This window comes from Hyposmocoma kahamanoa, unplaced genomic scaffold, assembly GCF_003589595.1.
Source record: "Hyposmocoma kahamanoa isolate Upper Pololo Valley unplaced genomic scaffold, ASM358959v1 65, whole genome shotgun sequence".
In the NCBI taxonomy this organism is placed as follows: domain Eukaryota; kingdom Metazoa; phylum Arthropoda; class Insecta; order Lepidoptera; family Cosmopterigidae; genus Hyposmocoma; species Hyposmocoma kahamanoa.
In genome coordinates this window covers 1206657-1218720 of record NW_020653853.1, presented here as the reverse complement: position 1 = coordinate 1218720, position 12064 = coordinate 1206657, and the positions used below count along the sequence as shown (strand labels likewise).

At 35.2% G+C, this 12064-nt stretch overlaps 1 protein-coding gene across 2 annotated transcripts in view; it reads left to right on the top strand.

Annotated features, from left to right (window-relative positions):
• The first annotated feature begins 433 nt into the window (after positions 1–433).
• The window catches only part of LOC113231552 (stress-activated protein kinase JNK), a 207535-nt gene continuing 195904 nt past the window's right edge, over positions 434–12064 (top strand). Inside the window, exon 1 of one of the 2 annotated variants that reach the window (XM_026465877.1) lies at positions 434–530. The gene's annotated coding sequence lies outside the window, so the exon portion shown is untranslated. The remainder of the gene's footprint in view (positions 531–12064) is intronic. The other variant, XM_026465875.1, reaches the window with a different exon arrangement.

Below are 12064 nucleotides of genomic sequence, written 5' to 3'. Positions count from 1 at the left end.
ATATCATGTCACGAAAGTTAAAATTGTGATGAAAACAACTGGTATTCGTTTTATAGAGGCTGCCTAATAATATCAGGCGTAGCGTTGGCAGCATACAAATTACAAGATCCTAAGAGTGGCAAGTTAAGATGTAATCTGTTATCGTTAATACTTTGCGCGTCACTCACCACAACATTTTCAGAGAGAATCAACCGATCCAAAATGATAGATGTACAACTAAAAAAAGATCGCACAAATTTTAATTATTAATGTGAAGTATGCGTTATTTATTTAGTAATATTTTAGGTCCTCTAATGGCAATAATATTTTGGCAATGACATTATATTTTTCTTGACGTTTATTTTTTTGTAACGGCAATATTTATTTGTGTAAACGTCAAAATCCGTCATTCACTGCTCTGTGGACATTATTCTTTCCAAAAATTTTGAGTAGGTAATTCAAGTTTTGGCTGTAATTTATCTCGTGAAATACAGTGTTATTGCGACAACAACCTCGCCGCTTCGGGTGGAGATCAAACCGGACTACATTCGGTGAGTAATTACAGTATATAGTCGTAACTAAATGTGGAATGTCAAAATGATCAAATGGCTTTTTGAATTTATTGAACTTTATTGTAAATGTTGTTAGCATCTGCTGCAGCAGGAAGGTGGAAGGTCGATTATTTCCATGCATAAAACGTCACTGTATGACAAGAACCTCAAATCACGTTGTGGTCAATAGATAATTTAACTTGTACTAAATCTGGTATCGAGATACAACGCGCGATGAATTAGATACTTTTGAGAACATACTAAGTTCATCTCGTTTTAAGCTACAGTTTTTCTAATTTAAGTTTTAGAAAGTCGTGAAGAATTTGATAAAATGAGTCAAGAGTCGCATCTAAAGTTGAACTAAATTCAGCTTGTCGATCCAAGCCAACCTTAATGAGTAAAAGAAAAAAAATTATGAACTGTTTCTCTTTCAAAACTAACACTTCTTACATTTTTAAATAAATATTTAAGAGCCGCTACTACCTCAGCTTGAATTAAAATTTTTCCCATACTGAATCGGTATCACTGTGCGTGTCGAGCAGCAGGGACACTGGCTTTATTTCAGAATTAATTCTTTTACCAACGACATTAAAGCCATTTGAAAAAATGTATATTTTGTATACTGTATGTGCTCTATTTAGTTCAGTTGACATAAAAACATTGGTATATATAAAGTACTCATTGAATACAGCAGTTTTCCTATAAAATTTAGAGCTAAGTTTGTGTTTTTTTTATTATGAAAATTTTTAGAAATCCTGCTCTCACACTAATCAGTGTATGTCCTCAATCTTAGTATATATTTTATCCAAAGTGAACGATACAACACTTTCAGTGCTTTATATAGAATCAACGAAAGCCATTTGAAATTGTGTCGATTCTTAATCGACATTTAACATTTTAACGCAATATCTAAAAAACTTTCCAAGATTAATAAATGACATGATTTTTGTGTTTACAGTATTTTTAAAATTACAAGAGTTACAAAGATCTACTATGTATATTTATGGCTCTCTTTGTATGAACTCAGTATTCTTGAAATATCTTGTTTAAGTTTCATAAAAAAAAAAACAAAACAAAACAAGTAACAAAGTGAAAATTGTTATTGACTGGAATATATTTGTGAAATACAGGAAAAAAATCCAATCAATAAAACTTGTAATGATTTTGATTCGGTCAAGACAGATCATCTACTCTTCTTTTGATATTAAAATTTATAGGCTAAATTTGGAAACCTCATAACTCCATTTTTGGACAAAATCCCTTTTATATTCTTCAAGCACCATATTGGGGCAATTAAAACTATAATATAATATTTAGACCCTGTTTTAGTTATAAAATAAAGGTATAATTACGGTTTGTTATGTAATTATTTCTGTTTTCGTGCCTACTCGAAATGAGAGGTACGAGAAACTGACAAAATGATTCTTTCGTTTTATTCTTCTATTTGCTATCTACAAGTCGGTTGAAGGAAATGGTTTGTTAGCTATTTGATGTAGTTATGAAGTGACTAACGTATTACTGTAGTAATAATACATAGTAATGATAATATGTTGTAGGTTATAGATTACCTATTTACTATGTAAGAATGATACATACATGCATGTTTTTATTATATTATTATTTTATTATACTAGGTTTTGTCAAGTACGTTTTTGCATTACTGTACAACAGTTGAAATATACATGCAAAACATTTCTCGCCATTTCCTAAGAGACAAAACTGTCCAAGATAAACATAACATAGGTAGTTTTGATTGAATCAGGCATTCTATAAACTGTCATAATATTGCTGCTCACATTTGTGTATGGCCAGCACAATGGCCTGCAGATGGCACAACTCAAATCAATGCCATTGAGCCTCATCTTTTTGTGCTGCCTACATCGCTGCTTCACGTACAATGTTTATTTTGTTACGCGAACTAACTACCAGTGAATGGGATACAAGGAGAGATGCCGCGACATGAACGCACAGCAGGGGTAAGCCAACACGTCAGTGTGTTGGACAAGGACATGGCGATGTGAAAGAGTGAGTAGCCCGTCGCTCGATACGCCCCGTATTGTAGGGGTGCCCTCCTCCCCCGCATTCAAGAGGCTTATGTAATTTAGTTCTGAGCGGGAAATAGACGGAATGTATCTCGCAATTCATCTAATTGTCTCTTAAACATTATTATAGCCTTCAAGCAATGATATTTTGCATTGTTCCGTCGAGATTTTGTGCTGTTCTCGAAGAGCAGTAATGAACTGCACAGCTTTTGCCTAGGAAAGTACGAAACAAATGACGTGAAGAATTTCTGGCCAACTTTCTCAAATACAATCACCAAGGCTTCTGAAAATTGTAAATCGAATTTCCCAAGTGGATTTCTATTAATCGAAAATGAATTGTTGGAGTACAAGATGAAATTGATTACTTCAAAAAATTCAGTTTGTACGCCGGTCCCGAAAATCCTGTGTTTAACGACGATAACCTATGACTTTAGTAGAGAGAATCCCTACCGGAGCAATACAATTTTCAGCAGCTTGTCCACTGCCATTAGATAATTGCAACGCGGAGCTTTAACCTTTTTACCGGTAATCACGCCGAATGTTTCCTGCCAGCAGCAGTAGAGCTGGGACGGCGTTTTAGCACTTCATATTTTAAAACTAATTTTGTACATGGAAATATTCAAATGAAAAGTTTAGCTGACTACATTTTCTTGGTTCGACTTGAGAAACGATGCCCTGTTTATGCATTCAAATAATACATTACCTATTCTTTTCTAGGTACTATTGAAACAAGCGAATCTTGAATTATGATGATGCCTGATACTGAAGTGTTCATTCCCTGAAGGGTTTTATCGATTTCTTTACGGGTCAAATTACAAGGCTGCCTGATTAACCATTATAAAGCAAACAATATATTTACTAGAGTGAAGTTGGCTATTAAATACTTTTATTCAACAAAACATTGTAAATAATCTTATTCTTAACAGTTAGCGTAGCTCCCTGAGCGTAACTTATAATAAATTAAAGTTACTTTTTAAAAATGTTACTGAAGCGTAAATTGTACAGGAGCGCTCACTCCGGCCAGTATTCTAAACTCAGAGAACGTTAGCAAAGTTTCTTTTTTTTTTAACCTGCGCGATAAATATAAATCTTCTGAGTCCGGGAAACTTCTGATTAGTTGGGTCGAGAGTCGCCGGCATAAGTGCGCTGTAAAGAGACTGCGTGCTCGGCCGGTGGTTTATTGACTCCTGAATTGCAGATGTTGCAAATTCCGCTCGGCGGGGGACCTGGGGTTCAAGTTCGCTTATTTTAAATCATCTCAGTTGTGTGTCGATGGTGTCAATGACAGGATTTTTACATTGGGTATTTTGCTGGTTGCCAGTGATGACCTACGTCTATGAGACGCGGTCACTTATGATGGGCCTCATGAAAAAGCTCAGCCATTCAACGAGCTATGGAGCGAGCAATGCTTGGCATTTCTCTACGTGATCGAATCAGAAATGAAGAGATCCGTAGAAGAACGAAAGTCGCCGACATAGCTCCAAGGATTAGCAAGTTGAAGTGGCAGTGGGCAGGGCACATAGCTTGCAGAACTGCCGGCCGTTGGGGCTGAAAGGTTCTCGAATGGAGACCGCGAATCAGAAGGCGTTCAGTGGGACAGCCCCCTATGAGATGGACGGATGACCTGGTAAGGGAGACGAGTAACCGATGGATGCACGTCGCATCCGATCGGCTAGTCTAGAAATCTTTGGGGAAGGCCTAAATACATTCTGGACAACTATTCAACAGTGGATGTCTTCCGGCTGATATGATAATGACGATTCTGCTAAAACTTAAGATGATAGTGGCTTGTAAGTGATTGGCCATTGAGCTACTTCCCAATTGCCATTGCAATTTTTTGCTATTCTGCTCGTCGATGGCGTAGTGTATTAATTATATAAGTATATTTACTTTGAAGACTATTTTGCTGATTAAACAAGATAAAATTTATGATATGCGTAGCAATTTCCGAGGTAGTTTTAGTATGGCAACATCGATCGTTAGTGATTGAATGTCCGAATGTCATCACTGCCATTCCATTGACACTATTGCAACTAGATTTTAGCAGAATAACAAATATCAAAATTGCAATATTATCTCAGTGGAGTCTCAAAGAAATTACAAAGACCAGTCGTTTCAATTGCTTACCGTATTGACCAGGTATTTACACCAATTACAGAAAAATGCAACGGATACTTATCCGTCGTACAAAGTCAAATAAAATTACTTTTGTGAAATAATCGTGAATGGTTCTAGTTCAGACATCACGAAACTTGTGAATTGAAATTATTTTATTTGGTAAAATATAGTTTATAAACATAGTTACATATAATGTGCAGTATATCTCACTTAAAGAACAATGCCCATTTAGGACTCGCAAATTCTGCAGTCGCGACTAATTAAAAATGTATGTTATCAACTAATATTAGTTTCATTCATAATACTTTGAAATAAGTTGGAGAAAAAAGGATTTAATTTAAAAAAATGTATTTAAACGTTTCTCGATTACATTCTGCAACATGAACGAAAATTACAATAGTTGTGACACCGAGAAGTCTTCCTTAATTTGAAGTTGACTTGTAATTCCAAAACTCAAGAAAATATGTTCTCAACATTGCAGAAATCATGGCAAGTGTAAACGAGACTTCTAATAAAATGGCAAAATCTAAATTGTGCTGCGTTCAAAAATAAATGTCTACAACTCGTTCAATTTTGCAAAACTATACTTTTAATCATATCGTTTTGCACCGTTTTTGTCTCATTCGTCTATCTTAGTGAATTACTTCATATGTCAACTATACCTAGTTAAAAAAAAAATCCTGTGTAATTATAAGGTCGTCAACTTTCTTAACTGGTACAGGAATGTACGGAACTGGATTAGGGCATTGTTCTTTACATTATTGAAATATTAATTCTTAAATGTGTTGCAGTGTTATATGTATTTTACATGCAAATAATTGTGACGATTTTTATATATTAAAAGTAGAACGGTTTGCATGCGTTATCAATTTATCAACGTGGTTTTGCAATGATAACAACCGGAAACGACACAAATACCTCACAACTATATTTATTTCGTCTTTTGATCTCAATCTTATTGTTTACCTTTTAACGAGGTCTTCTTGAACCTGGAAAACGTCATATGTTTTAGATGCAATAATTAATATTTAGGTATCACTATGTTTTCACGTGATATTCGTGTATCTAAGTAGAATACATACCGCTTCTTACGTTCCAAGAAAGCCTTGGAGAAAGTACATTTTGATAATACATTGTATTTGCAGAATTTTTCTGATTGTCGTTAGGAACGGTTTCTTACACAATGGAGGCGTTCACGATTCCAGGTAGTCTCCAAGGCTTTGCGATGAAACGTGTGTTACATTAAATCTTCCGTATTTTAATTTATCCATGCTAGGCTATTGTAATACGGAGCATTTACTTTGAACAGACATGGCTTACCTTCCATCCGCGATTTTCACACCTTACTGTTTTGAGTGGTACTAGATATAGAAAACAAATTTATTTTAGGTTTCACTTCTAAATCTATGTACTTATAGTATCACGATACTACTTGAAATGCTTTTGGTTACTTTTTGACAATTCAAAGGATTTCGCCATTTAATATTTCTTGTTATTAATGAGTTTAATGACAGTTATGTATGTATTGTTATGCAATATACGCGTGGCCGCTGATTTAAAAAAAAAGTGTTGTACGATAGATAAGTTAAAATCTTAGAAGCCCTTTCGCCAGAGTCTTGAAAACTTGGTTATGCAATTAGTTTTTAAGTTTGTAACTTAAGTTCTTAACTTCTCAAGTCACGGTTGAGAAAATTGTAATTTATTTTGAGTCTTGTTGCCATTACTAAAAAGGATCAGGCACCTCCGATTTAGGCACGTGAGAGAGTCGGCCGGCGGGGTGTGAGGGAAGCACCGGAGGGGGTAGAGAACCCTGAATTTACTAAGACGTTGTCGTAATGAGAATGAAAACGGTATTCCAATTTTAGGAAATGAGATAGCTCTATTAATGGGTTTTCAAAATTATACGTGAAAATTTACGTATAACTGTTGAAATGAAATCTCGTTCTAATTCTTAATGGAACTTTGTACCACTTAAGGCAGCATTCCTCTAGTTTATCAGATATAGAAATGTCCGTAGTTGGGTGATCTAATCGTGCGTATGTAATTTTGCATTTCGCGACAGTGACACCTTTTTCCAAGTGACGCGGGCAACGTGCATCCCAACGCTCTGATAATTAACTAAACAATAGTTCCCGGCTTGTCACATGCAGGCCGGTGACGGTGGTATGTAGTGCGGTGGCGGGTTGGGAGGCAGCTCCCGGGCGCGGGTGGAGGGGCGGCGACGTCAGTTCCATTGATCGGGCGCTGACGTCACGCGCTTAGCGGTACTGCAGCGGTCGCGTGGCTGAAACCGTTCGCGCCTTTGTCCGGGGCGCGTTCGAAAACTGATTGAGGGCGCAGTTTGTTTTAACGGATTTTACCATTGCCTGTTTCTTACGTGCATAAATTTTTTAAGTAATATTTTAAACAATTCTTACTTGAATTTTGTGTTACCATTTGAGATATCATTGTAACTTGGGTAATAATTTCATTCCATCTTTTCACTTATTACTATTAACTGGGTGTAAATAGTGTTTTTCATACTTCTATAGGTTCATGATTATCGCGTAAAATTAACGAAGCACTTCAAGGTTAACCCTCTAACCGAGCGCTATCCATCACATTTTGTTAATCTTTCTAGGGAAATCCTCGTTGACAATACTGAATGGTCGAATTGAGTAACACTTTTCCGATTTGGTATTAGTTACCAGAAAATTTCACCTGTTTCACATTCTTTTCTTCATCTGCGTGTAGTCATATAGTTTGGTGGAATTTATTTGATACAGGGTGGTCTTTTTAATAGTACCGAATAAAAATGAAGTTTTTTTTATCTCCAATGCAATTTCAAGCTACTTACAATATATCAATGAAGAACTTCCATTACGTCTCCGGAGTTACGGTTTTAATATTTATGTCTCATATTGAATTTGTCTGCGACACAAAACAGAGAATTGATAAATGTTAAAACTTTTTGTAGTAAATGTTGAACTAGTAGATTTAAATCACACTTATTATCTGCCGCTGTACATACTTATAGAAAATTATTTTACAAGAGGAAGTATCGAAGAGCACTAAGAGATAGATATACTATTTACTATAGTACTTCTATTTCGGATAGTTTAGAAAACATCCGAGAGCTCGATAAATTAATCAGTCAAATCAATCACTTATCTATATGGTATTAATAAGACGTAAAATCGGTTTTGAGTTTGCTCTGCTGCCATAATAAGGGCAAAGGTTCTGCCTGCGACTGTGCGCCCCTTGATGTTTCTTTCTTCATGTACAGAGAGTTTTATGTTTCGTCGCTCTTTAAAAAATGTTTTTTCTCGATTTACATGAAAAGGTCTACGTGTACATAATAAAGACCTTACGAGGAAAATTGAGAAAATATAAGTTACCTCTATATGTGACGCTTAAGGTAAAATATTTGAGAGATTTGATTATGCAAGGTATCTTGTGTAGATGCCCAGCATTAGTCTCTGAGGGTGCGTTCAATTATTTCTAATTTAACGTGTCTTACGGGTTAGTACTATGGACAGGTAGTCGAAGTTCACTCGGAGTTTGAGGTGGCATTTGATCGAGTAGACTACGATATTCTCTGTATAAGTTTAGAGCATATGGTAATATTGGTGTTTTACTCAGGTAGACAGAACCATCTCTTTTCAATTGGTCGCAACGATAATAGACTTAAATCCTCCTTGGATTTAACTCTGACTTTATTGGTGTATCATTTGGAGTCCTGCAAGGATCTCATCTCGGACCTATTTTCTGCAATTGTACACGTATATTGCTTCATGCTTTCCATTACCTGTTATATCACACGTAAGTGTCATTATGTGGTAATGATAAAAAACTACATGAATATCGTATTTGTTACTGATTAATGGGTACTAAATTAGTACTACTAACGCAACACGATTTAAACAGTCTGCAAATAGTACACTGATAACAAAATACAATTAGTATCAGTACTAGATTTACACATAAGGTCTACATTTAGTCTACAGTACACTCTACATTTTCGGTGGTGTTGGGATTGGTAGGGTCAACCAAGTCCGTCCTACCTGATTTAAAAATATCCAAGTCTTGGCATACGCTTAACCAGTTTAAAAGTTGTTTATTACGCTTACACGTGAATTGGAATACGCTAGTATACGTATGGAACCAATTTAGAGAAAATTTGTGACCCAATAAAACATTTTTTTTATAAAATTGCTTGGCGAAGACTACAGGCACTATGAACTATTATTGAACGCACATTAAGGCGTATGGTGATGGATATAAGTTTTCTTTATCACTTTACGTAGGCGCATCGATTGTCCCCGTCCACCTCTGGTCCTCGCTTAAATCTCACTGTGCGCACTATGCGACGGATTAGGAATACCTTCCCCACTATTTGCTGTCTCTTTTTGTCCCACTAATAATTTATGACATGAAAAGTCTGCTCATGCGAATTGTACGCAATTTTCATAATAAATTTGAATATCGGATTCTTTTCTAGGATTTACGCGCAATTTTATATAGGGATTGGAATCGGGTTTAGTCAATGTTTAGAGTTGCAATACGACGTTATATTAAGTCTTGAATTCATACACTTCGTTGATTTTTTACATGCTATATTTTGTCTTACTATATTATTAGTCAATTACAAAATTATAATTATGTGATTATTTACTTACTGGTATTTGTTTAGTAGTATTAGATTGAATGTGGGTTTGATGCGGTGAACCATTAACATACTTTGTTTGTCCTGATACGTGAATTATTTCTTTTGTTTTTGTGTATTTGAATGCACGGTAATGTGTGTGTAAGTCGAAGCTGCACGCTTCACTTTCTTTTAATCTTATTAAACAAAATATATTGCCTGTCTAACCTTTAAGCTTAAACCTGTTAGCATTGTGCCACTTTGTTTAACAGTTACTTGCTAGCTATTTATGATTTTTTTTCATTTTAAACTTGAAATCATTTTGTGATGTGGCGATCCATCTTGGGCGCCACTTGGCTAAATTTAATATATTTATTGTAAACTATACTCTGTAAAATTTAACTGGATCAAAATGCCAGATCGGCAAAATTACTAACCAACGGTTATTTTACATATTTACATTGTCACTCGTTAAAATACATAACTGAAATCCACAAATCATTGAAACTCACAAGAAATATTCTTCATATTTATTTTCACAACTTCACTCGATGAAGTTACGTCAGGCGGAAAAAGTTTGTGATGGGACACATCGAAAATACAGAGTCGATTCACTCATCCAGTCGAGGAATGGTTTGGCTAGTTTTTAAAATGTTACCTGAATTTTTTTAATTACTCGTGATGTTTTGAGCTGAATTGTGTGCTTTACAAGTATGTGCAGGTTTCTTCATGTGCAAGCCCGGATTCGAACCTATGACTTTCTACTTGAGAAGCTGTAGGTCAAACCACTGGGCTACCACAGCACGTTAATGATTTACATGAGTTTATTTTAATTATTGCCATGGTATTATATTACTCATTTAAATATGTCGTAGTCGAGTCGATATACTTTTAACATGGATTCTTGATTTCACTGATCCTGTCCCATCATTGCTTCATGGAGTTTCAAATGTGTCATTCTAATCAAGCAATCCGAATCCGAAGCAAATTTTAAGGGGTATTGTAATTGTTAATTGTCAAGACCTGCCAATGAGCTCGTTTTTCATGAATTCCCAACGTCCGTTCCAGTTCGTTACTGTCACCGCATCTTTTGTTTCTCGTCTTATGCATTGCATCAACCGTTTTGAGGTTTATCATTTGGTTTCGTCGACGTAATGTAATGACCAGATGTCGTTTTACCTAATTTGATTTTAAGATAATTTAGACGTTTCCGAGATAACCCGATTGCGGTCTCGGAAATTCAATTTCGACTAAAAGTCAATTTTATGTCCATTTTCATTTCGAAAAACTCATTATGGTTAACTTTTCAGTTATTGTTGCATTTAAACTTTTCTAAACTAAACTTTAATTAGATATAAACATTACATAGTTGTATCCTTGTTTCTGTCTTCAATTAATTATAAACATGCACATAAATAAAGATATACTCAAGTAATAAACTGATTTCATTTGAGGGTTCCAAATACGTTCACCATACACATCTCATGGTGTACCATTATCGTAGGATAATAGAAGAAATTGCGCCATGGCCCATCACGTTTCATTTTACTTGAAGTTTATCACGTTGCTATTGGAATGGTACCGTTTGGATTTAGAACCGTTCTAATCGTAAGTAGCATGAATTTAAATCCTAACTATCAAGTTTCTCGTGCTCTTGACCCTGTATTTAAAAGGTAATCTAAAACAAAATTTACTCCAGGGCGGCCAATTGCCCTTGTCCACTGAAACGCTGGAGTAACGCGTCGACCGTCTGATGTATAATTGATTGTGGTTAATTTTAATCAGTAATTAGGTTGAACCCTGCAACGGATTTCGTTAAATAAGGCAAAATAATTTTGCACACTTCAAAGTTTGTCGTGCTTATATAGAGAAATTTGATTTAAAAAAAAATTGCATTTATTCGAAATCGAAGGAAAACATGTAAAAAACTAATAAAACCTGAAGGCTTAAGTTTTTCCGGATTCTTATGTAATATTTGTGCCGACAAATTTATGTAGCTTCACAAGCGATTTCCTAGTTATGGAAATGCGAAACCCTCAGCGGGCATTATGAATTGGACAGCGGGCAGCCCCTTTTCGTGGAAAACTTTGTTTTCGGGATAAATGGCGGTGTGGGGATAAGAAATCTTATACCTTCTTTAGTCATGAATGAACGAGAAACGGTTGCAAAGAATTTACTCACAGATACGCTTGAGTTTGAACACAATGAAAACTTGTAAAGGCCGAAAACATTTTTCAAAGGTCTAAAGAATATCGAATCCGTGAATGCCGAAAGTAGGTTTTGCTAAATTATATAATTAAAAAGAAACTGTATTTGACGTATATTTTTCAGACAAATCAGCGTTCCGGAATTTTTACATGTTCCATGGTTGCGACTACCTTAGATATAACACATACCCTCATGATAGGTTGATACCATCGTGTACAGAGCTAGAAAGGTTGGTCTTTTTGAAAAAATAGATGCGTAAAAAATAATTCCTCTTTTCAATATCAATAAATTGCAGAAATTAATTTTTAAATTTTTATTGAATATCACGATATTTTACTACAATGATATTCAATTATTTTTTGTGAAATTACTCCGACTTAAAGACCGAACCATAAGAAAAATTCCTTCGATCCGGCTGGATGTTCTCTCAACTGAGCTACGGAACCAACCAGCAGATCTTACGAATTTTTCAATGTGCTTGTTTCATAAGTTGGTTCTTTACAGATGAACAAACCAAAAACAAATCCGAATCCAAGGAATTT